Below are 26,533 nucleotides of genomic sequence, written 5' to 3' on the forward strand. Positions count from 1 at the left end.
GTCCTCTGAACACAGCCAAGCTGCAGAGAGCTTTTCTGCTGGTGAACCTACTGCTCTACCAGAAGAGAAAAATGTCATTTGTATGCACCTGGGTGGAACTGGTAGGATGATAGGCTTAGGTTTTTATGAAAGATTAGGGAGTTAACAAGAATGGAACCCTTTTTCCCTCTCAGAAACACAGGTAATTGACTGTTAGAACCAACTCTGTTTCTGGTATTGATCTGTGACAGTTAGAGACGTTCTTTACAATCACTCGTCCTGTGAGGCCTAATTAACAAAGGCTGGCTTGCTGAATTAGATAAAACTCAATGTCTACTGAAATTAGTGTGATGCTGTCTAAGTGTCCTTCAACTATTAAGGGAAAATCAAGTTTAAGTGGAAGAAACGAGGGAAGTCCTGTTAAGACCTAAAACAATTGTGACTCGAAAAGTAGATTAAGACAACACTTCGGCAAGGACAATGCAGAAACATAAAGAGGGTTTCTTAAAATAGAAAAGGCTCTTTATCTCTGATATTTTAACTATGTTTATTCTATCTACTAACAAGTATTTTTTATTTGTTTTATCTCTCTCTCTTCCCTCCCCCCGCCCCCCCCCCTCCCCCCCCCCATGGGAGTCACCGAACTGTACAAAAAAAATTGATTGTAAATTAGAACTTTAAAAATAGCAATAGTCTACTATCCAGCCTTACCTTCTGACATTAGTTGCAACAGTTTAGACATTGTCCAGGAAGCCTAATACTCATCAAGGTATTAGGTCCTGTGCTGTATACAGATTCTTAAGTCAGATCTCAAAGGAGACTAACCAGACCAGTCAACAACATAATTTCCAAGTGAGTCTCTTGGAGCTTTTCATTATCTTTAATGTAGCGACCCAACCATTCTGTGGGCTATTCAGCAATGAATGTTTTTTAATAAAATATCCCATTTGCTGTGTGGCTCATCCACTTTCAAATAACCAAATAACCTTGCATATTTTCTAGGGTAACCTATTTATCCATGAATTAGATTATTTCCTCAGATAAACACATTTTTTTTAAAACACAAATTCCCTAAAACGTTTTTTTTAAGTGTCGTCTAAGATAACTTCAATACATATTCTGTCACACATATGTTCTTTTTAATTCCCAGATTTCTCAGGGTCCTTGGGAGCTGACATCACTGATCACATCACTGAATGCACATAAAATACCCTTCTAACTACTTCACTTTAACATCTTAACCTTTGTCTGCTTATGTTATCTTTAAAGATTTCTTTTCCACATAAATTTATTTGATTTTCTTTGATCTGTAACACCTACTCAGATCAGAAACTCCTGAGATTCCTGGGATGCTGTTTCCATGAGCCATGAGACTCCTTAGATATTGTTCACAGTTCTGTAAAAGTCTACTTCAGAGCCATATGCCATGATTTCCATTGGTAATTTATCTTGTAGTCAAGAGTAAGTCCAAAGGTGCATTGCTTAAGGAGAACAGAAGTCACATTATTGTACAAACTCTGTAAGATTATTTAGAAAAGTAACATTTAGATTAGTGTAAACACTGAAATCTGAGACAAAGAGACCTGTAAATTAAGGATGAAGGAAATGGTGATATAAGTATTCTCTGTCTTTGGAGCAGACTTTGAGTGTTCAGTAACAGTAGGTGAAGTTTTTACTGTACTCGTCTCCAGGGGAGACTTTTTGGCAGGATGTCATTTTCAAGGCATACACTGGGTAGACCAAAAGTCTATCAGTTTCAGACTAGACTCTCCTTTCTCTTTTCCTTTTATTCAGGGGACAGCTAATCAAATCTGAAATGTTTTGAATGGTGCTTCATCTGCCAATTTACAGTAATTGCTTGCCATCAGCAAGAAACTTAGAGAGAAAGGAAAGAATATCTCCTTATTTTTAGGATACAAAAAATTAAAAGTAATGTAACTTGGAAATAGAAATCTGTCAAAATTAACCACTGTCAATACCTTTTTATCCTTGCTGTAATAATTGTGCACTCATGTGTAAAATTCTCAAAGCTTATATTGCTGGAAATTATCTTCCTCTTTGACAGGGAACTAGAAATTGTGCAGCTGAGATTTTTGGTTTCTTTACTCTTCCTAATTCTTTTTGAAAGAAGTATCCCAGCAATGGAAAAAAAAATAAAAAATAAAAAAAATAAAAAGTCAGTTTTGAATTTGAATGCCTGTAAGCTACAGAAATCACTCCATTGGGATTCTACTGTTCATGGTTAACAGTAGAAAATGTAAGGTATACTAATTCCCACCAGTTTGGTTAATATCTGTGGACATTCAGAAGCATGTCTTTTAAACACTTTGGAAAATAATCTGCTCTTTTCATTAATTAGAGGAATAATATAGATACTACTTATCAAATAACAGCACTTTACACATACGCTCTATTCATACTGTCATTTGTCAGATTCAGATTTTTGTTATATATAGAGAGATTTAGATCAGTAGCTAGAAGACAGTTTATGTTACACTGATTTGTTAAGCAGATTATGGATGAGGAGTACAAGGAGTTATAGCTGACATAGATCAATCTCTATGCAATGAATGTAGAATCTCTCAGTCAATTCTATGAACATAACAAAGTATCAGAAGATTTCATGTATTTTTGCTTTATACTCAGTGATGAAAACAATACAGTCTGTGGAGCTTAATGTAGAAAAAGTGGCATGAGAATATAGCTTTTTATCCTGTTTTATAATTCATCAAGGATAAAGTAAAATGGATACAAAGCAGACTCGTAACTTGGTTTCATATTTGTAGAAGTGACTAAACAACATATAAGGAAATGAATTAATAAAAGAAGTCAGCAAGGAAAGAGTTGATGCCTTACGAGAAATGTACATCAAATGAATTTGGATTTTAACTAGTTCTCCATTTGTGACATAGTGTCCATGATCCATTCATTCATATAATTTAATTCCCTAAAAAGAAACCGTGTGTCTATTTTTAGCTCACAACAGTTTAAAAAACTGTATAATCTAAGATGAAGACCGTGTTGTTTTTTTGTAAATATTATTATTCTGATGCTTGTCTTTTTATTGTCGTGAGTTTCTTATCCTTCCCTGCTCATCTTCTGCTTAGGAATATCTGAACTGAACATTTTCCTGATGGACATTTTTGTTTTGTCTTTTTAAATACTGGATTACTGTTCTATAGTTTTGCTAATATCACTACGTATGAGCATTCTAGAATATTTTAAATGATTTGGGGTATATTCTCTATGCAATCCCTAGATTTGCAAATTATTCAGAAGAGGGGCTGAATCTTTAATTGAGTCAGGAAAATTAAGAAGGATACCACCAAAAATGATTACTGTTGTGGGAAACAAACAAATAGGTAAACAAACAAAAGGAATGAGTTCCTCATAATTTTGAATATGCATAACATAAACAAATAATAATAATAATAATAAAAACTTCAAAGGTACCAATGAACAGCAAAAAATTTATGGTAATTTGAGTTTAAGTAGCACTTATGTTCCTTATGTTAGAGAATATAATCAAGTACCCTCTGTTCTCAACCTGTTTTGTCTAACCATAATTGAAAATTTCTTATTCTTCCCTCTTGATAGTATATATCAGTACATAATATATATCTTAGTATATATCTAGTATATATATTCATAAAGTAGCAAACATCCTTTTAGTTAAGTATTTTGCTATTAATACTATTAAGAGTTGTACAATATTATAGTGCAAAGTTATAATTAATTTAGTTACAATGAACATATGTAGTGAAATAAACGAAAGGGGATCAAGAAGGAGAATAGTGACAAATGAAATAAATAGTGTAGAATAGGATAGCGTAAGAAGATAACAGAACTGAGAAGAAAAGAAAATCTAAAAATGATGCATGCTAAGAAACATGTCTCTTAAAGAGATGGTACAGACATTTTATTTTGAATGAAGTAATCTGCAAGAAAAATTACAAAGCTATAATCTTCTACAAAAACTTTCCCAAACATAACATGCACTATTTTGGTTTATCTTTAGTTCAACTTATTGAAAGTCTATAGCCTTTGAAAGTCCTTGGAAAACAAAATCTTTCAAAACCTTATAAAACAGTCTTGCGTAGCACTGCTTTCAAAATACAGGCTGGATCTTTGCCACTTTTATGCTGCTCATATTATAACCATAAATTTGGCATTAATGAGTGACAATATTAGCATCTGTGGTAGGATCCTCTGACATGTGCAAGACTGACTTTCATGTAAAGAGCTAAAATAATTCAGAATATGTTACACAACTGCTGTATGAATAAACATAGAAATCTCAGGAAAACTAAAGTAGCAAGAAAACTCAGGAGTTCTCAAGTTCAACATAACCCAAACAATTTTGGGCCAGAAGTTCTTCAGAATTGTTTGCCCTTGATAAATGCATGATGTCTAAATCACATCTCCATAAATGAAGTTGTTCAATGAATTTCCCATGGACTGAGTGATGTCTTCATTTCCACTGGTTGATCTTTGGCACTTTTTGATGGCTGATGCAGTAAATATTCTTTTCCAGTCTTCAGTCACTTCTTTCAGTCTCCATCAGCATGTGGCAAGTTTTTCTGAGAGGCAGTTTAAACCTGTAATCTAAATTTAATATTAATTTTCTTCTTAACTTTTTTGTTGCATTTCCTTTCTGTTTGTTTCTTATAGGGTAAAAGTAATCTCTCTAGACAAGCTTACAGACAAAATGACAATCATTTTTTCCAGCTTATATACTTGATAACAGTATTCACTTATTCATAAAATAATAATAATAATAAAAAAATACAAGCCGCTAGAATAAACAAAGATATTGAAGTGTTAAAGCATGTCCAGAGGAGCACCTTCACATGAATGATTACAGGACTGTAGCACCACTCATATGAAGACAAGATGAGGGAGTTGGGGTTGTTCATCCAGGAGAAGAGAAACAAATTCTAAATATAAATTCAAATTTAAGGGTAGGAAATTATCATATGAAATGAAATTTTGTTTTATGAATATCATATGAATGAAACATCATATGAAATATCATATGAAATGAAATTTTGTTTTATGAATGTGTTTACAAAAACACATTTAATTTGAATTTGAAATATTTAAGTATTGCATCTTGAGGAACTAAAAAATCTTTTGAATACATTGAGTGAATTTTACTTACAAAGTTGAAAGTCACAGATTTTTCTGGTAGCTGATTAGTGAGAGCAACAGCATATAACTGACTGATCTATGTAGGCTCCCAAGGACTAATGTAATTTATTTGTGCTACCATTTCAGCTTCTTCAAGACTATTGAGGTTACTATTACTAATTTAATAAAAAAAAAAAAAAAAATTGACTAAGAATTTTGTCTGAAAATGATTTAGAAATTCATAAATATCTTTTTAGTTTATTATCTAGGAAAATCCACTCACTGCCTCTCCCTTAACATTAATTTTCTTGGTTGTTCTTTTAGAACTTTCAGAGCTGTGTGTTTCTAGCCATAGATTAAATCTCCACAAGACCATGTTGCATGGTGCTTTGAGCAATTTGGTGTCATGGAAGGTGACCCTGCCCACAGCAGGGAAACTGGAACTAAATGGAACAGGATCTTTAAAGTCCCCTCTAACTCAAACCATTCTGTGATTCTATGATTACTATAAGCCTCACACTTATTTACTCCTATTTCTAGCTCATGCCAATTTCTTCTGCGACACCTGTGGCTATTACAGAATTCCTCTCTGTTTACTTTTAGTAATTCTCTGATGAATCAGCCATTTCACTTTTTAAAAAGGTAAAATATACAAAATCTGTTCTTTCCAAATTCATTGTCATGTAATCGTCATGTTGGTGTACTTATTTAAGTACTGTTCCCAAAAAGACTGTAGAAATGACAAAATTTTACTGCCTTTAAGCTCGAGGCTCAATGATGAAAAAGAAATGTATAAAGTACCAATTTGTCTTGTTTGCCCTTTATTTTTTTCTGGCTAAATATGATAGAGCAAGGAGTGATACTGCAGCAAAATTAAAGTGAAGAGCCAGAAAATTATTCAGCTGTGGAGGGTAATTCAAATACTCCAAAGAGTATTAAGTGACCATTTTACTTGCAGAAGCAGTAATATAGCTATAAGTTAACTTCATGAATAGAAATAAAATTCAGCGATTAGACACTAACTGATAACAATTCCCCCATCTCAGATAGGCTGTATTCCTCATTCCATGAAATTAATTAATTAATGGTGAAGTTCACCATCCGTACTTGCAGAAACACTGATCAGATGTCCAAATATTATGCTACTTGAGACATTTCAGAGATGCCTGAGATATTCACTGGACTCTAGAAGGCAAGATGGGAAATCTGTGTTGCCTGAGAAGCAGATGAATATTAGATGTTATTAAAGTACATTTAAAACGGTGGTATCTGTCTTTGTGCCTGGAGGGTAAACACCTGCTTCAAGCTACATCAAGGTTTAAGTTCAGTTTCTCACATACTGTCAGCCAGTGTCACGTAAGATGCTCTGCCTCCACTATCACTAATGAAGAGACTGAGAAGCTGGTATTTAGTCTGCAGTGGAGAGCTGAGCCACCATCTAGCTATGCTTCCCTGAACTTGGATGTAGCCTAAATAACTAAGTGAAAGTAATGCCTCTTATTTTATTGAACTGTGACATCAGAGGTAGATGTTGATATGGCAGTAGAGGTTAAACCTTTCTGTCAATATTCTGTTGCATTTTGTTGTCATCTGAGAGACAACAGTCTGACAAAATGGAGTCTGACAGCATCACAAAATTATCTAAGGTCATTATTGCCACGGATTGTTAATTCTATGGGAGTTTATCTTCATTTCATTCTATGGTGCAAAATATTGAGATATTTTCTCAGTATTTCATCTCAAACACCTTTATTCATATAAAAAGTTAAGTATGTAGGTATTCCAAAAGTAATGCCTTCTATTTATTTCCATGGTAATTACAACAGATGTAAAGAATGCATTAACACTAAAAACAATAATTTTCAACATAATCACTACAATAATCTATCTATTCATTCTCACCAGTGATGAACAAATCCTGCATGCCACATTTGTAAAAATCTGTACCAGCAGAGGCAGCCCACTGGTTCACAGCTGCTACAATAATGTCATTGCTGAAATTACATTTTGATGGGGTGCATCCATGGGTGCTGAGGCAGATGGCAGAAGTGGTTGCTGAACCGCTCTCTATCATCTTTGAGAGGTCTTGGAGAATAGGGAGGTGCCTGAAGACTGGAGGATAGCCAGTGTCACTCCAGTCTTCAAAAAGGGCAAGAAGGAAGATCCAGGTAATTACAGGCCAGTCAGCCTCAGCTCTGTCCCTGGAAAAGTGATGGAACAGCTTCTATTGAATGTCATCTGGAAGAAAAGGAGGTTATCAGAAGTAGTCAGCATGGGTTCACCAGGGAGATGTCATGCTCGGCCAACCTGGTAGTCTTCTATGATGTTGTCACTGGCTGGGAGGATGGGGGGAGAGCTTGGAGCATCTCCAGTATAAGTAAAAGCTGAGTAACCTGGGACTGTTCAGTCTGGGGAAGACTGAGAGGCAATCTGATTGATGTTTATAAGTATCTGAAGGGAGCTGGGAGGTAAAAAGATGAGACCGGGCTTTTCTTGGTGATGTCTACTGACAGGACAAGGAGTAATGGCTTAGAAACTGAGCATAGGAAATTCAATATAAGCACACAGAAGAACTTATTCACGGTAAGGGTGATGGAGCACTGGAATAGGCTGCCCAGAAAGATTGTGAAATCTCCTTTTATAGAGATATTCAAGAGCCATCTGAACATCTATCTATGCAACCAATTATTGTAGGGTACCTGTTTTAGCAGGGGGGTTGGACTCCAGGATCTCTTCAGATTCTTTCCAACCCCTACAGTTCTGTGATTGTGTGATTATAAAGCAGGAGGCACTTGTTAAAATGTATTTTCATGTAACACTGCTCAGAATAGTAATGTGTGAAACCATTGCTCAAAGAAACGAGGCTACTTTTATGATTAAGTAGCACTTGGTCATAACAACTACGAGCGCAAATGATGGAATTTTTTGTATTGGCAGTGCATATGTTTTCTCTTTCTTCTCCAAAATATGATCAATTGCAGCACATCTAATAATCGATCCCTAAAGAATAATTTACTGTGCCAGATATTTTCTGTTTGAAATTATAATTTCTGTTCTCCTCACAATTTGACTGTCTGAAGAATAAAAGCTCTCTAGCTTTCAGTTAATGTAAAGACATCTTTATTTTTTAATAGTATTTATGACAGACGTTAAGTACTGATAATATTGAGGCAATAAATTAGCCAAAGGAATAAACATACTATTAAGGTTATAAAAAGAAAGTAGGCTTAGTAGAATAAAATGTACAAATAATTCTGTAGATGTTGAAGACTACTGCATCTGACAGTTTTATTAATTGAGGGTGTCATCTTTTCCATGATAATCAAAAAACTGGAGACTGCTAGATAGTGCAAACTGAAATCAGCATTCTTTAAAAGTGGAAACTGTTAACAAGAGCATGGCACAAGTCTAGCATGAAGTTCTGACTTATTTAGCCACCTAGAAATGTTAGTCCACCCTGCAAATGAGAAAGTGAACATCAGATTTATGCTTTTTTTTTTTTTTTTTTTTTTTTTTTAAATGTGTGTGTATTTCATCTTTTATAAGTTTTAATAATCACACTGTAATTATCTACATCTGATCTTATGATCAGTTATTTCATGTAGGATTAATAGGCTATTCAAATAAGTAAACGGTGTCACTGTATTGTTTACACTAAAACCAAGCAAAACGAGATACATTTTTAAATAGTTTGTTCCAGATGTTTGAAAACAGGTGTCTGACTAGACAAGAGAACCAAGGGAAAAGAATAGTGAAAGCAGCTGTCACACAAGGTATCAAACAAAAGACAGTTCTACCCAGTTTTGTCTAGTGGTGTTTCCATCCAGGGAATCTCTGAGTTACTCTCCTTAATGGCACTTTAGTTTGCACCACAGCATGCTCCCAGGTAACGGCCAAGCAGTCACTTACAGATGAAGCTAATCCAAGGGTTGAGCTGCAGGAGTGTACCTAAAACTCATCTACTGCTAATGTGTATTTTCTCCAAAGTACTAGCCTTGAGACAATCTGCAATAAATCCACAGAAATAAATACTGTGTGCACATCAAGTTTGTGACATTAACCATTTGTTGTAAAGAACAACTGTCCATATTATACCATAATTGAAACACTGTAAACTTAATCTTTAAATTCTAGGTCATAGTATAATGTGTGAGATGGTGCAAAGTGCTGCAATATGCAGAATTTACTTTATGCTAGCTTTTATCTTCTCCAGGAAATTTTTTCTTCAGTTTTTCTTCTGAAATCATTTTTTTTTTCCATTCTGTTTCCTCATTACAGGAAAGTGATCACACAGAAAAACAAACAAGTATGTGTTTATTTATTTATTTGAGTAATTCATGACTAGTTCATTGCTATTGGTTATAGAGCAAAGCAATCATTTTATTCTCTTTTATAGAAATATACATTATTGAAAGCAATTCCTCTACAGTTGACTGCTTGAAGTTCTACCATGAATTGTTCATCAGGACATTGTTGCACCTTGAAAGTGTGATGTGACAGGAGGAATCTGCAGAGATGTATGTATGGTTAAAATAGTAGATATATAATGTGTGATACATGACAGAAGAAAGATGAATATAAAATTTCTTAACTGTTTAAGTGGATTTTTTTCTCCTTATTTCCATTAATTCTAATCCCACCCTCTATTTACATTCTAAATCTCTATTCCCAGTCAAGCATCTCATGAATTACCAGATGGGAAGTAAATAAAAGCAGTGACTGAAAGCACCAGAGAGGGTATGTTATGAAAAGCTTGTATGCAAATGCTCTTAGGTTTTATAAAGCAGCTGCTTAAGACAGCCTTTTAAAAATGGAATGTAGAAGACAGGTGTTTGCTAAGATGCAGATCTCATTCTCAGATCTCACATATATAATAATAATAGTTTTATATATATATATATATATATATATATATCAGATTGATGTAGATTGATGTTATTAGCAGAGAATAAGCATAGAGTTTAAAAACAACTGTGTAGTAACCATTAAGGAAATAGTTCTCCTCTGTTATACCTGTGCCAGATGGAGTATGCTGGTTAGTTATTCCAATATTATCTACTTGCAGTTTTGGTTATTGTGTGGGAGGTTGTTTTGTTTTCTTCAGTTTTCTCTTGATTTCTCTACTTGGGAGTTTAAATTCTTTCATGCAGCAATGTAAGCAAACCAGATATAGTGATTTCCCTCAGCCTCTTTTCAAAAATTTGTTGCTCCAGCCCTCCTGGCCCTCCTGTGTATGCTCTCCAACAGCTCCACATCTTTCTTTGTGTTTCAGGTCCCAGGCCTGGACACAGTACTTCAGATAGGGCCTTACAAGGGCAGACTAGAGGGGGATGATCAACTCCCTATTCTTCTTCTTTGCAAGGCTAAAAATCCTAGACTAAATGAAAGGCACGAATCAGTAATTTAATAAAAAGAGAAGAAAAAACTGATAAGAACCAGTAACTACTAATGTAAACTACTTAATTTTTCTTTTCACCAAAAAAAACAATAGGAGGAACTTGAACTTCTAATGCCAGTATACTTTTTTGTTTGGGTGGTTGTATTTTTCAAAGAAAATTTGGAAACTTCAAAAGCATCAGAATTGGTTTTTAAAGCTCCAAAAATGATAGCTTTAGGGTAAAAAAATAAATTTTTGAGGTTTATATATGAGAATGAGCAGTGTCTTCCAAGGAATTATCTTGGGACTGGTGCTCTTTAATATCATTATCAGTGACATCAGTGATGGAATTGAGTACACGCTTAGCAAATTTGCTGGTGACACCAAGTTGAGTGGTGCAGTTGACACAGTGGAAGGAAGGGATACCAGTCAGAGGGACCTCAACTGTCTCAAAAAGTGGGCCCAGGTGAATCTAATGAGGTTAGCACAACAAAGTGCAAGGTTTTGCACTTGGGCTGGAGGAATCCCAGGCATATATACAGACTGGGAGGATCAGTCCTTGAGAGTAGCCCTGCAAGGAAGGACCTGGGGGTCCCGGTGGATGAAAAACCCAACATGAGTCAGCAGTGTGCTCTTGCAGCTCAGAAAGCAAATGCTATCCTGGGTTCCATCGGAAGAGTGATGGCCAGGAGGAACAGGGAGGTGATTATCCCCCTCTACTCTGCCTTAGTGAAGCCCCATCTGGAATACTGTGTCCAGGTCTGGGGTCCCCCAATACAAGAAAGACAGGGAGCCCTTTGAGAGGGTCCAGAGGAGGGCCACAAAGATGATCAGAGGTCTGGTGCACCTCCCCAGTGAATACAGGCTGAGGGAGCTGGGCTTGTTCAGCTTGGAGAAGGATGCAGGGTGACTTCATTGCTTCCTTCTAGTACTTAATGGGAGCCTATAAACAGGAGTTGAGTTCTTACAAGGGTAGAGAATGGCAGAATAAGGGAAAATGGTTTAAAGTTGAAGGAGGGAAGATTTAAGTTGGATGTCAGGGGAAGCTTTTCAGTATGAGAGTTTTAAGGTGCAGGCACAGGCTGCCCAGAGAGGTTGTGGACGTCCCTTCCCTGGAGGTGTTCAAGGCCAGGCTGGATGGGGCCCTGGGAAGCCTGATCTGGTATTAAATGTGGAGGTTGGTGGTCCTGCCTGTGGCAGGCGTGTTGGAGCTTGATGATCCTTGAGTTCCCTTTCAACCCAAGCCATAATATGATTCTATGATTAGAGAGTGTAACCACTTGCCCCTCTGATTACTTTTCCTGAAATTTCAGGTTAGTGGTAATGAAGTTGCTGAAAGGAGTCTGAGGGCTATCAAAAGGAACTTTAGAGCATTGGGATGATTAGTTGTTGGAGCAGGAGTACAGATGATGTTTTCCTCTATCCCTTCAGTGTCAGCAAAGAATACTGGCAGAACCAGAAAAAGCCATCTCATAAATATGTGGCTAAGAGGCTGGTGTAATTGAAGGAGTGTTTTGTTGTTGTTGTTTGTTTTTTATTTCATTGTTTGTTTCAACCAAGGGGTTATTTACTTGACATTTGTCCTGATGTCTGTTGATGGGTCTCACCTTTCTCAGAGAGGGAAATAAATCCCAGCCCAGGAGCTATCAGGGCTCATCAAGAAGGCTTTAACTAGGTATGAAGTGAAAAGGGACTAAAATACGGCCCAAAAGAGATGGGCAATGATTACAGCATTGGAAGTAAGGGGTTCTATGAGCAACTGGAAGAAGTTCCACAGTTGCCAGCCTTTGTTCTCATGGGGAATTTCAACTTCTCTGATAAATACTTAAAATATAATATGGGGCAGAAGGAGCAATCTAGAAGGTTTCTAGAGTTTGTAAAAGATAAATTCCTGGCACAATTGGTAAGAGAGCCTACCAGAAAAGATGCCCCATTAGACCTGATGTTCACAAACAGAGAAGAACTGGTGGGAGATGCATGAGTTGGGAGCTCTCTTGGACAGAGTGACCACAAAATGGTAGAAATCTCTATTCTTGGTGAAGTCAAGAGTGGGGGCAGCAGAATTCTTACCTTGGACTTCCAATGGGGTCACTCTGAACTATTTAGACACTGCTAAGGAGGATCCTTTGGGAGTCTGTCCTGAAGGATAAAGCTGTTCAGAAAGGCTAGACACTCCTCAAGAAGCAAATCTTAGAGGTTCTGAAGCAGGCTGTTCCCCTGTGCTATAAGATGAGCTGGTAGGGAAGAAGACCAGCATGGTTGAATACAGAACTTATTCTGAGAATCCAGGAGAAAAAGATCATCTCCATGTGGAAAAAAAAAAAAAAAAAAAAAAAAAAAAAAAAAAAAAAAAAAAAAAAAACAGGCAACTGGAGGAGAGTATAAGGAAGTTGTTAGTATACACAGGGAGAAAATCAGAAAGACAAAAGTCTAGTTGGAACTCAATCTGGCCACTGTAGTTAAAGAAAACAAAAAATGCTTTTTACAAAGATATTAACAATAAGAAGAAGGTTAAGTTGAAACTCCATCCTTTACTGGATACGGTGAGGAACATGATTGCTGAGGATAAGGAAAAAGCTGACATTCTCAATGCCTTCTTTACATCAGTATTCAAAAGTCAAATCAATTAGCCTTGGGGCACTTTGCCATCTGACCTGGAGTTCTGGGATGTGGAACAGAATAAACCCCCCACAACTGAGAAGGAAACAGTTAAAGACCTACTACTTCACATGGACTGTTACAAGTCCATAGGGCCAGATGGGATCTACTCAAGGGTGCTGCGGAAGCTGGTGGATGTGATCACCAAACCACTTTCCAGAATCAAGTCAACTAGAGACTTGCTAATCTGACTCCCATCTACAAGAAAGGTTGCAAGGAGGATCTGGGAAACTGCAAGTCTGTCAGCCTGATCTTGATGTTAGGAAAGGTTATGGAACAGATCATCTAGAGTGAGATCATAGAATCATAGAATGGTTTGGGCTGGAAATGACCTAAGATCATCTAGTTCTAAACCCAAGGAGGGGGTTTTCTTTCAAACCATCTGTATTTCTATATAGGATAAATGAATGTAAAACACATTTTTTTATTTTTTTAAATAGACATGATAACCATCATGACTTCTGTTATGGTGGGTTTCAAGAGACCTAATCAAATAAAACTAAGACAACTACAAGACAAATAATAACACAGTTCATTAAATTTCAAAACCCTTAAGAAAAAGAATTCATTACTCTTCAATGAAAAACTAAATATTCAGTGGAAAAAGACTCCTACTTTTTAATCATTGGAAGTGTGTTGCAAACAATAAACATGTTATGCTTTAAATACTTCAAAAAAATGATGCTTCACATTTGAAATTTTAGTACACATTTTGTGCCTAATGGGAAAATGGATAGGACCATCCAAGGAACTCCAGAGTTTAATGGTATATATTGATTTAATAATTTTGTAGTGCAGGAAAAACATATAATTAATTGCAGCTTATTGCTTCATTAGTAAATGAAAACTGCTAATATTTTTAGACTGTCTTGAGGTAAAAAAAAAAAAAAAAAAAAAAAAAAAAAAAAAGACAACAGCTGCATAGTAAGTTCCCTTTCCCACAGCTTATTTTCATTCTTGAACATTAATCTTGTACATATTACTTTCTAAATCTGGAGGTTCGCATTTCTCAAAAAGAATATATGAAAAGAAATAGTAGAAGAGAGTCAGCGGTCAGCTAACATTTATGTTATAAAGTATTAGCTATACAATATAATATTCAGCAAAAGTAATCATCAGCAGCAACTATGAGGTAGATTTTAACATTTCCCTGTATAAGATGTTTGGGCTATGATGTATTTTCTAATATGTTTATTTTAATAACATAAATGTCAAAGCATTTTATTTTATTTTATTTTTTTCTACTTGGGATGTAAAGAACAAGTAGAGAATATAATATGAATTTGGTATGAATTGAGAACACTGGTCTATTCATTTTCCTTTCTAGGAGAATACAAATAATTGAGATAGAACTTGGATTACTTCTATACATCTAACCTCACAATTTTGTTCCTTGAGTTTCTATTTCCAATCATGTTATGCATTATATTAATTCTAAATTATACTACTATTTTTATATTGTTTCTATTGTCTCTGAGTGTCCTTGCTCCCTTTGGAATATCTGACAGTATTATGCTTGAAGAACCCTGAAGTCTCTTAGGACCAGGCCCAGAGATTTTAGGATATACAGAGGATACTTCTGCCTTTTGCTTTGACCCAAACATATCTTGTTACAGAGCAAACTCTGAGCTCCCATCAAAATAAATATGGACTGAAAATAAATCAAAGGATTTAGAATGACTTGATTGATTGAAGTATTTTCCTCCTTTCCTCCTTTTTTTTTTTTTTAATTTTTAAATATATAATCAGCCTTTTCTAGTTTTCTAGTTTGCAGGCCTGTGTAGAGCAGGCTATAGCTAATAGTAACAACCAAACATCAAAAGCAGTATAAAAACATTCGAACTGACAGGTGGCATTTGCTTTTTCTCTCTGCTTTTGCACATGCCTGTGACATCTCTTCATAGACACAGTAAGGCTTTGATTCCTTGTTGTTTTGTATTCATGTACTTTCACAGTGCTGCTTTGGATATACAGTATGCTAGGAATTGTAGAAATTCAAAGCATGCATGTAAAAGAATAAATGATAAATTGTTGATGGGGGAAAAAAATAGCTGTCATCAAATATGGGAAATAATCCATGGGAGATTTGTGTTCCAGAAAGACTGTAAAAACCCATGGGAACCTAAATGATCACTGTTGTTTATCCTACAATTTTTAACCATTTCAGAGAAGTGTTCTACTAATAATTCTAAATTTAAAAATAGATGGTAGCTAGCAGAAGCCACAAATGCACCCTCTCATAGCTGGGTAGTATATTTTAATCCTGTAAGTGTCATTGTGCCACTCTCTGGTTCAACGTTGGTTTCCCAGTTTAGTATTCAGAGAGCTAATTCATTTTGTTGCTGGCAGCAGTGCATTAATGATCAAGCTACGACAATGAACACTGTCTGCATAACAAATGCGTCTTTCTCGAGCTGCAGTAAATACAAAGTGATTAACATGAAATAACTGCTCTAACAAACTGCTTCTCTGCTTTTAAATAGATACTGGTGTTTTTATTTAACCCTACATTTGTTAGATATGTCTTGAATGGGCTTGTTTGCATTTATATTTTGGTTAAAAACAAGTGAGGACTTTCTAACCTTGGAGCTTTACATTACAGAATACATTCTCTTTGAGAACTGTCTTAAGCATATTTGTTGTAAATGATTATTAATACTCTGCTCCCTTCTGACATTTACTAAGGCAGAAGCATCAAAGAGAACTAAATCACGTCATACTCTTCAAGATAGTCTAATCCTACCATTCTTTCTAAGCTAATGAAAAGAAGGTCTGAGCAGGTTAAAGTTGCAGCTTTTAAATCTAACAGAGTACAGGGTGGTGTTGGTTTGCCTCCTGAGTCAGATGAGAAGGTATTACGATTTAGGAAGATGATATGAAGGGAAAAATCAAACTGAAATTGCTCTCATGGCTTCATCACAATTTTTTCTTCTTTCATAATGAGGGACCTCATCAGTGTTATTGTATTATGAAAAGATGGGATTATTCAGTTTTTTGGAGGAGTAAAATAGTGACAGAGACACAGTTGTTTGATCTATCAGTGTCCCTTATCCTTATTACTCATGTCATTCAATCCTTGTTGTGGGAATCCCTATCTAAAATGAAACAGACAGAGAGGAAAAGTATAGCATCCTCCATAAAACACTTTGAAATGCTTCTCTTGTCATCCAGGCAGTGCTCTAATGCTGTGTTGTTTATAACACTGTCACCTCACTTCATTTCATTATAAGGTGCCAGCAGTGTAGGTTTTCTACTTTGGAACAGACTTTTAAATATGTTTGATTGTTTTATTGGTAGATGTCATAAAACGGAGCTGAAGTTTTCTTTGGTGGTGGTGTTGGTTTGTGTTTTTTTTTTTGTTTTGTTTTGTTTTTGTTTTTTCTTTTTTTTTTGGTTCATTGGCTTTTTTTTTGTTTATGCTAAGGCATTGCTGTAAAGAAATGCTGTCAGTATTTAATGTTTGCATGTACTGCTAAGGACTGGATTTTTTTTTTATTATTTTATTTTTTTGTCACTTAGTTAATATATTAAGCACTTGTCACACACTGAAAATGGAGTTACAGAACTTAAATGTGTATGTCTAGTGAAAAAATATTAGTACAGCTAATTAACAGGTATATATCTCTGAAAAATTATAGAATCACAGAATCATAGAATCACAAGGTTGGAAAGGACCTATCATCTAGTCCAACCATCCTCCCATAACCACTGCTACCACAAACCACAAATCTTATCTTGTAGCTGCTCATCCAGACGCCTCCTGAACACTGCCAGGGATGGTGACTCCACCACCTCCCTGGGCAGGCCATTCCAGTGCCCAACCACTCTCTGAGAGAAGAAGTTTTCCCTTATGTCTAATCTAAACCTCCTCTGGTACAACTTGCAGCTATTTCCTCGGGTCCTGTTTGTTGCCTGGTAGAAAAGGCCAAGCCCCTCCTCATCATAGCTTCCCTTCAGGAACTTGTAGAGTGTAATGAGGACTCCCGTGAGCCTCCTCTTCTCCAGACTAAACAATCTCAGCTCCCTTAGCTGCTCCTCATAAGACTTGTGTTACAGACCACTCACCAGTTTCATTGCCCCAGTTAAACAAGATGGGCCCCAGTACCAACCCCTGGGGGAATACTTGTAACCGGTCACCAGCTGGATTTAACTCCATTAACCCGTTGGACATGGCCCTCTAGCCAGTTTCTTACTCAAAGAAGAGTATACCTGTCCAGGCCACAGGCATCCAGTTTCCCCCGCAGAATACTGTGAGTGACTGTGTCAAAGTCTCTGCTGAAGTCAAGGTAGACTATCAACAGCATTTCTCTCGTCTACTAGTCTGGTCATGCAGTTGTAGAAGCAAATTAAGTTGGCCAATCATGATCTGCCCTTCATGAATCTGCACTAGCTGGTTCTGATCCCCTGGAAGCCACACACATGCCATGTTGTCTCACCCAAGATGATTTGCTCCATAACTTTCCCTGGTACCAAAGTCAGACTGACAGTTCTGTAGTTCTCCGGATCCTCCTTATGGCCTGGAACTGGGTCTGTTTAGCCTTGAGAAAAGAAGACTAAATGGGGACCTGATCCAGGCCTATAAATATCTAAGGTGTGGGGGTCAAAGTGGCAAGGCCAGTCTCTTTTCATCAGTGTTGTGGAGACAGGACAAGGGGAAACGGACAGAAACTGTAGCATAGGAAGTTCCACACGAATGTGTGCAAGATCTTTAAAGTGAGGGTGACGGAGCACTGGAACAGGCTGCCCAGGTGGGCTGTGGAGTCTCCTCTGGAGATATTCAAGACCCACCTGGATGCCTACCTGCATGACCTGGTGTAGGGAATCTGCTTTGGCAGGGGGGTCTGTGATTTTATGTCTCTGTGATCACAGCACTCCAGCCATGGGAGTGGTCCCACCATTAATAGGAACTAGGTCATAGTTAGCCTGATGTACAGTCACTTCCTACTCCTCCTGCTTGTTGCCCATTGCATTGGCATAGTTGCACTTCAGCCAAGTCATTTGCCACACCCCCAGCTCAAGCACTGTTCCCCTAGGCTCATCTCTGATGAGCCCTGTTTTGTCCCCACCACCTGTTGTAGCTAGTTTAAAGCTCTTCCAATAAACCCCACTTGTTCCTGCACTAGGATTCGTTGTCCCCTTTGAGATAGGTGGGTTCCTTTCATGTTCCATTCCAACAGGCCATGATCAAAGAACCCAAAGTTTCTGGCTCTGAGCCAATTATTCATTGCTTGTGTTTTTCAAGTATGCTCTGTGTTCCTCACTGCCCCTGAAGGTATAGAACAAAAAATCACTTGAGCTCCTGTTCCTTGAACTAAATACCCTAAACCCCTGAAACCTCTTTTCATAGTTTGTAGGCTTCTCTGAGCAATTTCATCACTGCCCACCTGAACTATGAATAGTGGAAAATAATCAGTGAACCTAACCAGCTTTGGGAGTTTTCTGATTATGTCCCTGACCCAGGCCCTGGGAAGTCAGCACACCTCCCGATGGGTTGGGTTCGGTCTGCATATGGGGCCCTCCATTCCTTTGATAAAGGAGTCACCCACCACGACCACCCTTCTTTCTTTCATGACAGAGGAAGTCTCAAGGCATAGGGGTGACGGTCTTGCCTTGGGCTTCCTTCCAGGCAGATCCTCCATTTCCTCCCCACTCACCTCTCCTTCAATTTCCATCTTCTCAATGCAGTTGCTTAGGGGGAGCAGGGGAAGCAGCTAGGCAGGCAGTGGGGCTCCTGTGACACTGAGTCATGACTTCCTTCCAATCCTCCTCCACCCTCCAAATAAACACGATTGTGCCAGGAGGGTACAATATCACGAGGAAGAGAAAAAGAAGGTGGGAAAAATATCTTTGTTTTCCTCAAGAAGAATAAAAAAAAAAAAAGTGTTGACTGTATGTTTTTTGGGGGGGAAAAACATACTGACCCACTCATCAAGGTATTGTCTAAAATTTAGAGATAGAAGAAGAAAGATTTTGGTAATGTCTTTGGGGTACACATGGATTTGTGACTACAACATAACAAAGACCACGAGCAGCAGAGAAGAGAATGGCAAAACAATTTTCTTCAATCAGAGCCTCAAATGCAATCAGGTTTAAATATGAGATCAATAGAGCTGTCTTGATTCAGAGTCACAGATTCCCATAACAGTACACCTTGTCTTTCATTTCTGTAAATAAGGATGGTTCAAAGAAAATGGCATCCAGATAATGTGTATATGAAGTGCACCTGCTTTGCTCAACAGAAAAAGATCTGCAATACCTAAAAGATGCACTAGCATTATTACAAAAGCTTCTATTTTTTATTTATTTTATTTTATTTTATTTTTTGGTATCATATTAGATCTGCATTGAACTGCTGTAAGCACACACATCCTTCCTGACACTTTGCTTCTTTTTTCACTACTTTTTTCAAAGCTGTGTGGGACTCTATGCAAACTCTTACATGTATCAGAGCCAGATTCAGAAAGTCTGAGAAAATAAATACATCTGGCTCATGAGTCAACTTTGTCCAAACTATTCTAAAATTATGAATGTTGATGTTTTGAAAGATACTTACGCTGATGAAATCAGATTCACGTGAGGGTCATCCAGATAAGATTACAGTGCATGATTTTTCTTAAGATGGGGATTATATATATGCCAGGCTTTAAATTAAAGAGCAGTGATGGAAATCTTCTAATTAATGAACCATAATCTTTGAAGAAACTGATGAGAAGTAGTGCTGCATCATGCAAGCCAAGCAAGAATACTTGTTCAGACTTGCAGCTCTCAAATCATTTGAATCAATTTCAGTTGATTTCACAATTGAATAAAATAACTTTATGTCAAACTGAATTAATGGATAGAGAAGAATTAAAAAAAAAAAAAAAAAAGAAAAGAAAAGTTATGCTTATGAGCTGTTATGCTAAGATGAAGATATCAGAACAATATCAATTTTGAGAGGAAGTTGTTTATATCTGTGGAGTTTATTTACCACTGTATCTGCTGTTATTTATTTATTTAGATAATATTTTTAATTTTACGTATATTCATATTTTGATTTTTTTAATTTTTATTTGCTTTATATTTTTATATTTTTTATTAGATTGCAGTAGGTCCAGAAATTCCCATCAACTCAAGGAATATTTGTTGAACACGGTGTAAAAAAGCATACATAAAAGGAAATCTCTATTGCTTTATGCAGTCCAGTTCAATTTTGCATTGATAAGATAATCTGTATTATTTGCTTATACTATTTAGATAGTTTGATACGTGATCAGAAAACCAACAAGCCTCTAATGTCTCTGGCACTGACAAGTAATTTCAAGAACATAGGTAAACCTGCATGCTATGGATCTTAGAAGGAGTTCTTTGATCTTAATTTCTGATAATATCATTAAAACAATTATGATGATGTAGATGGGATTTTTTAAGAGAAATTTTCTCTAAGTCTCCATTTTGAATCTTCATATCTGTATTCTGACTTCTCACTGGATGAAAGTTAAATCATAAAAAACTTTGCTTTCCATATACTTTATTGCTACTCAAGCAGGAAAAACCTTATCAAAGCCAAGGTATAAACTTTTACTGCATTGAATTTAACCATATTTAAATATTTTTGTCTTCTCTAACTTGCTTCATTCAAGTAGCTATTTATTTATTCATATCCTTTCTTTTTCACTTGTTCACAGAAGATATTCAGTGCAAAGAAAACACAGAACAGGTCAAACTTCATTAAATAGTTTTGGCCTTATGTTAGTAGTATTAGCATACTTTATCTAGTCACTTAATTTTATCCTTCCTAATGCAAACATCAGTCTTATTCAGGTTTTTCCTTTTCCAGTAACATTCCTAATTATTTATGCTTTTGGCTTCGTGATTTTTTTTCCCCCTATTTCCATTCAAAAATATATGTTCTGTAATTTCTTTTATCACACTTACTGTCTATATTTTGTTAGTTAACTTAATACTTGCATTATTTATCACTTAAAAAATGTTAAAACTTATATGCAATAAATCAGATGCTGTATAAAACTACATTGTTTAACCTGAAGGAATTACACTGACAGTATGCCAAATTATGTTTTTCTTATACAACCTCCACTGGAGTTTCATGGTGTAAGGCAAGCTGAATAACACTGGAGGGTAACAGATTTTTTGAACAGCTTTGACAACTACTCTGAAACATTGATAAGAAGCATTAAGGAAAAAAGAGGAGAGGAACACCACATGGAGTTTGCATTAGTAGAACTGTGATAAATTGACAGTTTACTGCTTGCTCATTTATTCGTGCACTGTCACTAGGGAGCGTCAGGCCACTGAAGTAAACATAATGGATGGGAGAAATGCACAGAGCACACTGCACTGCTACAGGAAGGGAATGATTTGGGAATTTATCAGCATGTTTTTAGCGATTTTTATCTTCCCTGGTGCCAGGAAATTCCTTGCCCAAATGGACAGGTTCTTATTATCTTGTTTGTATTTCTTCACAAGAAAATATAAAAATAGAAAATTCTGCAATAATATTATGTCTTTACTAATATGAAATTACAATATTACAATAAGTAATCATTTTATGTGATGTATCAAAGAAGGAATATGGACTTTCATGGAACATTTTACTTTAAGAGTATAATTTAATCTCTAAGATCAGGGACAGAGGCTTTGCAGATGAGAATGTACTATGAAAATTGTTTTCTAAATTTCCACATTTTACAGTATCCATCTTTATGAAAGATATGTATTTATTTCATCAGCTAAATAAATATTTATACTGAATCCTGAGCACAGAAGAGTTTATGATGTGTAAAAGAGGTTTTTAAGCAAGAAATGTACACTGAAATTTTTACATCTTTTAAATCTTCACAGTGTACTCCTGGATAAACTATAAACATGATGCATATTATAAACTAAGAAACAAAAAAATAAAAATAAAAATGCAGCCCTTTCCTCTCCTCAGTTGTTTCTACAGTCCATGTTTTTTTATTATTCTGCAGGATTTTTATTGTCCGTATTCATTCACAAGTGTTGGAGGAAATGAGGCTCCTGACAATCTGTTTTGATGCTGCATGGCACTGAAGTGATGAGAAGCTCTTGAATTCCTACTGGTTACCCCCATGGATTAATGAAGGGTGAGACAGAAACTGCAGAGGTGCCATGCAGAATGACCTTAACTGATAAGACTGTTCTGCCTTCACTGCAGTAGGTGAGAAAGGCAGGCTGTATGCAGCAGGCTGATCTTTTCTACATCTTAATGAGAAAAATTGACCTGTTTATCCACCGGATATCTTCTTTGGTTTTGATTCAAGACATTTTTTAGAAAATATTTTCTGTTTTTAAATTTGATCAGAATCAACCAAAATGACTTATTGTTGGCAAAATTTAATGACTTTCTACAGATTATAGAAAAGCACTTGCCAATACATTCATTTGCAAGACCATGACATTCATAGATTACTTCAAAACAGATAGTGTTACTGACTTAATTTATATGAATTAGGAAGTAGTATATGTGTGAACAAAGGCTCCTTTTTCCCACCTACCAAAGGATTTTCATTAACTATGTTTTGGGGTTTTTTGTGTTTGTTGTTGTTGTTTTGGGTTTTTTGTTTGTTTGTTTTTTAATCTAAGTTCAGGTTTTTATTCCTCTGTTGTATCTTTAGGCTATTATTTGTTGAAAAAGTAGATATAGAGAATATAAAGAAGATCTCCAAATTACAGCTTTCTTCATGCAGAAAATGCTCATTTTGATAAAAATTACTTTCCTTGGCATTAATTTCATTATGAAAGCTAGGTCTGTGTGTGTCAGATTGAACAAACCTCTAATGCATCTTTTAAGCTTACTAAATCAAACTTTCAAAAGTTAGGAAAAGGAAAAAAAAAAAAAAAAAAAAAAAAAAAAAAAAAGTGGAATGGAAAAAATGTTAGAATTAAGGTAGAGTGAGACATTATCTGTTCCACTACTTGTTATGTGCTTTTCACAGTTCATGAATTCAGTATCTATGTGTAGTTCGAATTCTCCCAGATTTTCATCTCAGCATATTATTCCACATTCAGCCATTAAACTCCTGCTTGTTTCCACTACAGAAACAGAAGCTTTCCTCTTACCCAATTTGGTATCTTACTTAAATTTGTACTGTACCTACCATCTAGGTTGACAATAAATATATCATTCCTGTAGCCCAGGTTGTTCAAAACCCCATCCAACCCAGCCTTGAACACAGAGATGGAGCATTGACAGGTTCTGAGCTATATGTTCCGGTGCCTTGCCACCTTCCAAGTAAATAATTTATTCCTAATAAATGATCTAAATCTATCCTCTTTTAGTTTAAAAACATTACCCTTATTACTACATTCCTTGACAAAGACTCCTTCCTCATCTTTCCTGTAGGCTCCTTATAAGCACTGGAATGTCACTATAAGATCTTCAGAGTGTTTTTTTTTTTCTACTAAACAACCCAACTCATGTAGTCTGTTTTTGTAAAAGATGAGCTCCAGCCTTCTGATCATGCTCATGACCCTCCTTTAGCCCACTCAAAAATGTTAACGTCTTTCTTTTCCTCCAGTGTCTCCACATACTTCTCCACAGGGTTGCTCTCTATCCCCTCATCATCCAATCTGTATTCATGTTTAGGATCATCCCAACCCAAATGTAAGACATCGTACTTGGTCTTCTTGAATTGAATGAGTTTACATGAGCCTACCTCTCAAGCTTCTCAAGGTCTCTCTTCCCTTCAATTTGTGGACAGTGTGGTGTCATCAACAAACTCGCTGAGGATACGCTCAATCCCACTGTCCATGTCACTGAAAAATATGTTAAATACCTTTTCCTCTTTCACAGTAGTAGAAATTACAGTTGCACCTAAAGTGTTTTTTCAATACATCGCTGGAATAAGTAATGTGGAATTCTGTATGACAGGCTTTTTTAGTATCTAAAAGAATTTATACAAATAAAATCTTTCATAAAATATTTGTAGAATATTGATATGTTGTCAAATGGAAGGCAGTAATGTATTCACTTACTGAAGTTTAAAATAGAGAGGATTTAGCGTAATCTATTACAACAAAAAATACTATCTATCTTCTATGGGTAATTTAGTATTGTCCTGTGGCTTCATTAGGAAGAAGGTACACATACAAAATGTCCTGCTTTTCCAGCTGGTTCTATATGCAGCATTCATAGTGCTGCTAATGAGGTAAATAAAAGAAAAACAAATCCCTGCTGGATCCTAGTTTGTTCACTGATATGAAATGTCTCATTATGTGAATGGCTGTAGTGCACATGTATTCCAGAATAACTTGGATATTAACATTAAAGTAAGAAGTACAGTTGGGAACATACAGCATTTTCTAACCTTATCCTGCTATCAGAATTATCATACTCTAAAATAAATTGTGAAACATATAATTATTATGTACAAAATTAATATTTCTTGCTTTCCATAGCAATTCTGTAATTAAGGATATATTTCAAGTAAACAATGCTAACATTGCTATTTAATATCTGTTTGGTAATGTTGTTGTGGTATATTTTTGCAAGCCACGTCAATTATATAATACATGGTACTTGCATGTCATCTGACAGCTTTTGAGAATTTTTTAATATATTGTACACTGCTCACTGCAGTGCATTCAAGAGGAACTTCTTCCAGTGCATAGTTCACAGCTGCACTATGCTCTATTTTAATTTCAGCATCCTAAGTATTTTCTATGGTGGAGAAAAAAGGGCATTGAAGAAACATATAGGTGACGAGGGACTCTGGACAAAAGTGCTAAATGTTCATGACAAAGATTTTAATGTTATTTATCTCAAGTGAAGGTTCTTTGGGAGTAGCTTGAAATGTCTCCATGTGGGAAAAAGAAGCAGAAATAAAATAGAAGGAAGGACAAATTACCACTCTGTGGATATATGAGAAAACTATACAAGACAATCCCTTTCTGTGAAAAATATTAAATTCTGTTTCACCTCCCTCAGGGCCCAAATCTTTTTCTTGGTATCACGATCTGCTGTTGACTTTCAAACATTTTCAGAACATACTTTTGGTGCTTGAATTTCTGACGTCTCAGAATCTTTGCTGGAGTAGGTGTTGAAGATGGCCTAAGGAAAACCAGTTTTTGAGATGTGATGACGGTGCATAAATAATTACTTCAGTGAACAGATTTGCAAGGAAAAATGTGTTTGAATTTATATTTTCATTTTCAGAAATGCCAGAAACATTTTTATTTCCTCAGAATGTCCAGATGAGGCTGGAAAGACTATTATCTGAGTATTTTGTATATATCTCCCACACAGATGAAGTGAAGATGATGCAGACAGTGGACACCTGATTTCCTAGTGTTGTTCTGCAAGAACTTCTGGTAGGGAGCCAGTAAAATTTTCCAGCTGGCCCAACACCTGATTTTCATTAATTACTACACAGTAGCAAAAGAGATATCCTTAGCCTGCAGATAATGCTATATCTACTCCTGATTTGGCTGTATCTATGAAAAAGGCACACATTCTAGGAACCATAAGAGGATGATAGTACTTTCTCCAGGCTTCCTTGGAGGTAGATTCTGTATGTGGTCCAGCCGACATGTCACTGGGTACTGTGAGAGAAGCAGGGGATGTGTATTAGAACATGGGCCAGCCTAAACTCATGAATGATTTGAACTATAAGTATCCAAATGAATGTACATTGCACACATGACATGGATTAGCTTTCTCATGTTTGCTGATAAATTCAGATAAAACTTGGCCTAGATATGAGAGCATTCTGTGTGGGTTGCATCAGTCTGTTCCTAGCTCTCAAGAAAATACAACAATTTAGATTAAAGGGGATGGCAGGAATTCAGTTAGTCCAAGCTTCTATTCTAAACAAGGCTACATTAAAAGTTAATTTTTTTTCATCAGTTCCATAACTGTTCAAGTTTTAAGTATGTCTGAGGATGGAGGCTCCCCAGCCTCCCTATGCAAGCAGTTCCAGTCATTAACCAAGTTCTTGGTGACATCTCCCCAAACCACCTTATTTCCTGTCAGAATTTCCTTTTTTTAACTTATCATTGTTGCCTCTTATTTTTCATTTCTATCTGAAAATAGATCACGTCTGTTATCCTTTTATTCACCTATTAGAAAATTAATGGGTTCTTTGGCCTAGCTATCTATGAAGTTATTATCCAATTCAGTTCTTTTTGGGGTGTCATGTCACCATAATACTTGCATTGCAAGGCCCAGGATAGTGTTCTGGGCAGTGACTTGTGGTGCAGGATATGTTTCCAACCATTCAGTGGTGGCTTCCACCACTGTAAGCAGATGGCATTAACGTTGGAAGGTTTGTGGTATTATGCACCTTCCGGGCCTCCTCATATTGATATCTGAACCATCATCCACCATACCAGAGAGGATTGAACTTCTTGGCTCGCTTGTTTGTGCTC

This window comes from Excalfactoria chinensis, chromosome 1 (genome assembly GCF_039878825.1).
Source record: "Excalfactoria chinensis isolate bCotChi1 chromosome 1, bCotChi1.hap2, whole genome shotgun sequence".
NCBI lineage: Eukaryota > Metazoa > Chordata > Aves > Galliformes > Phasianidae > Excalfactoria > Excalfactoria chinensis.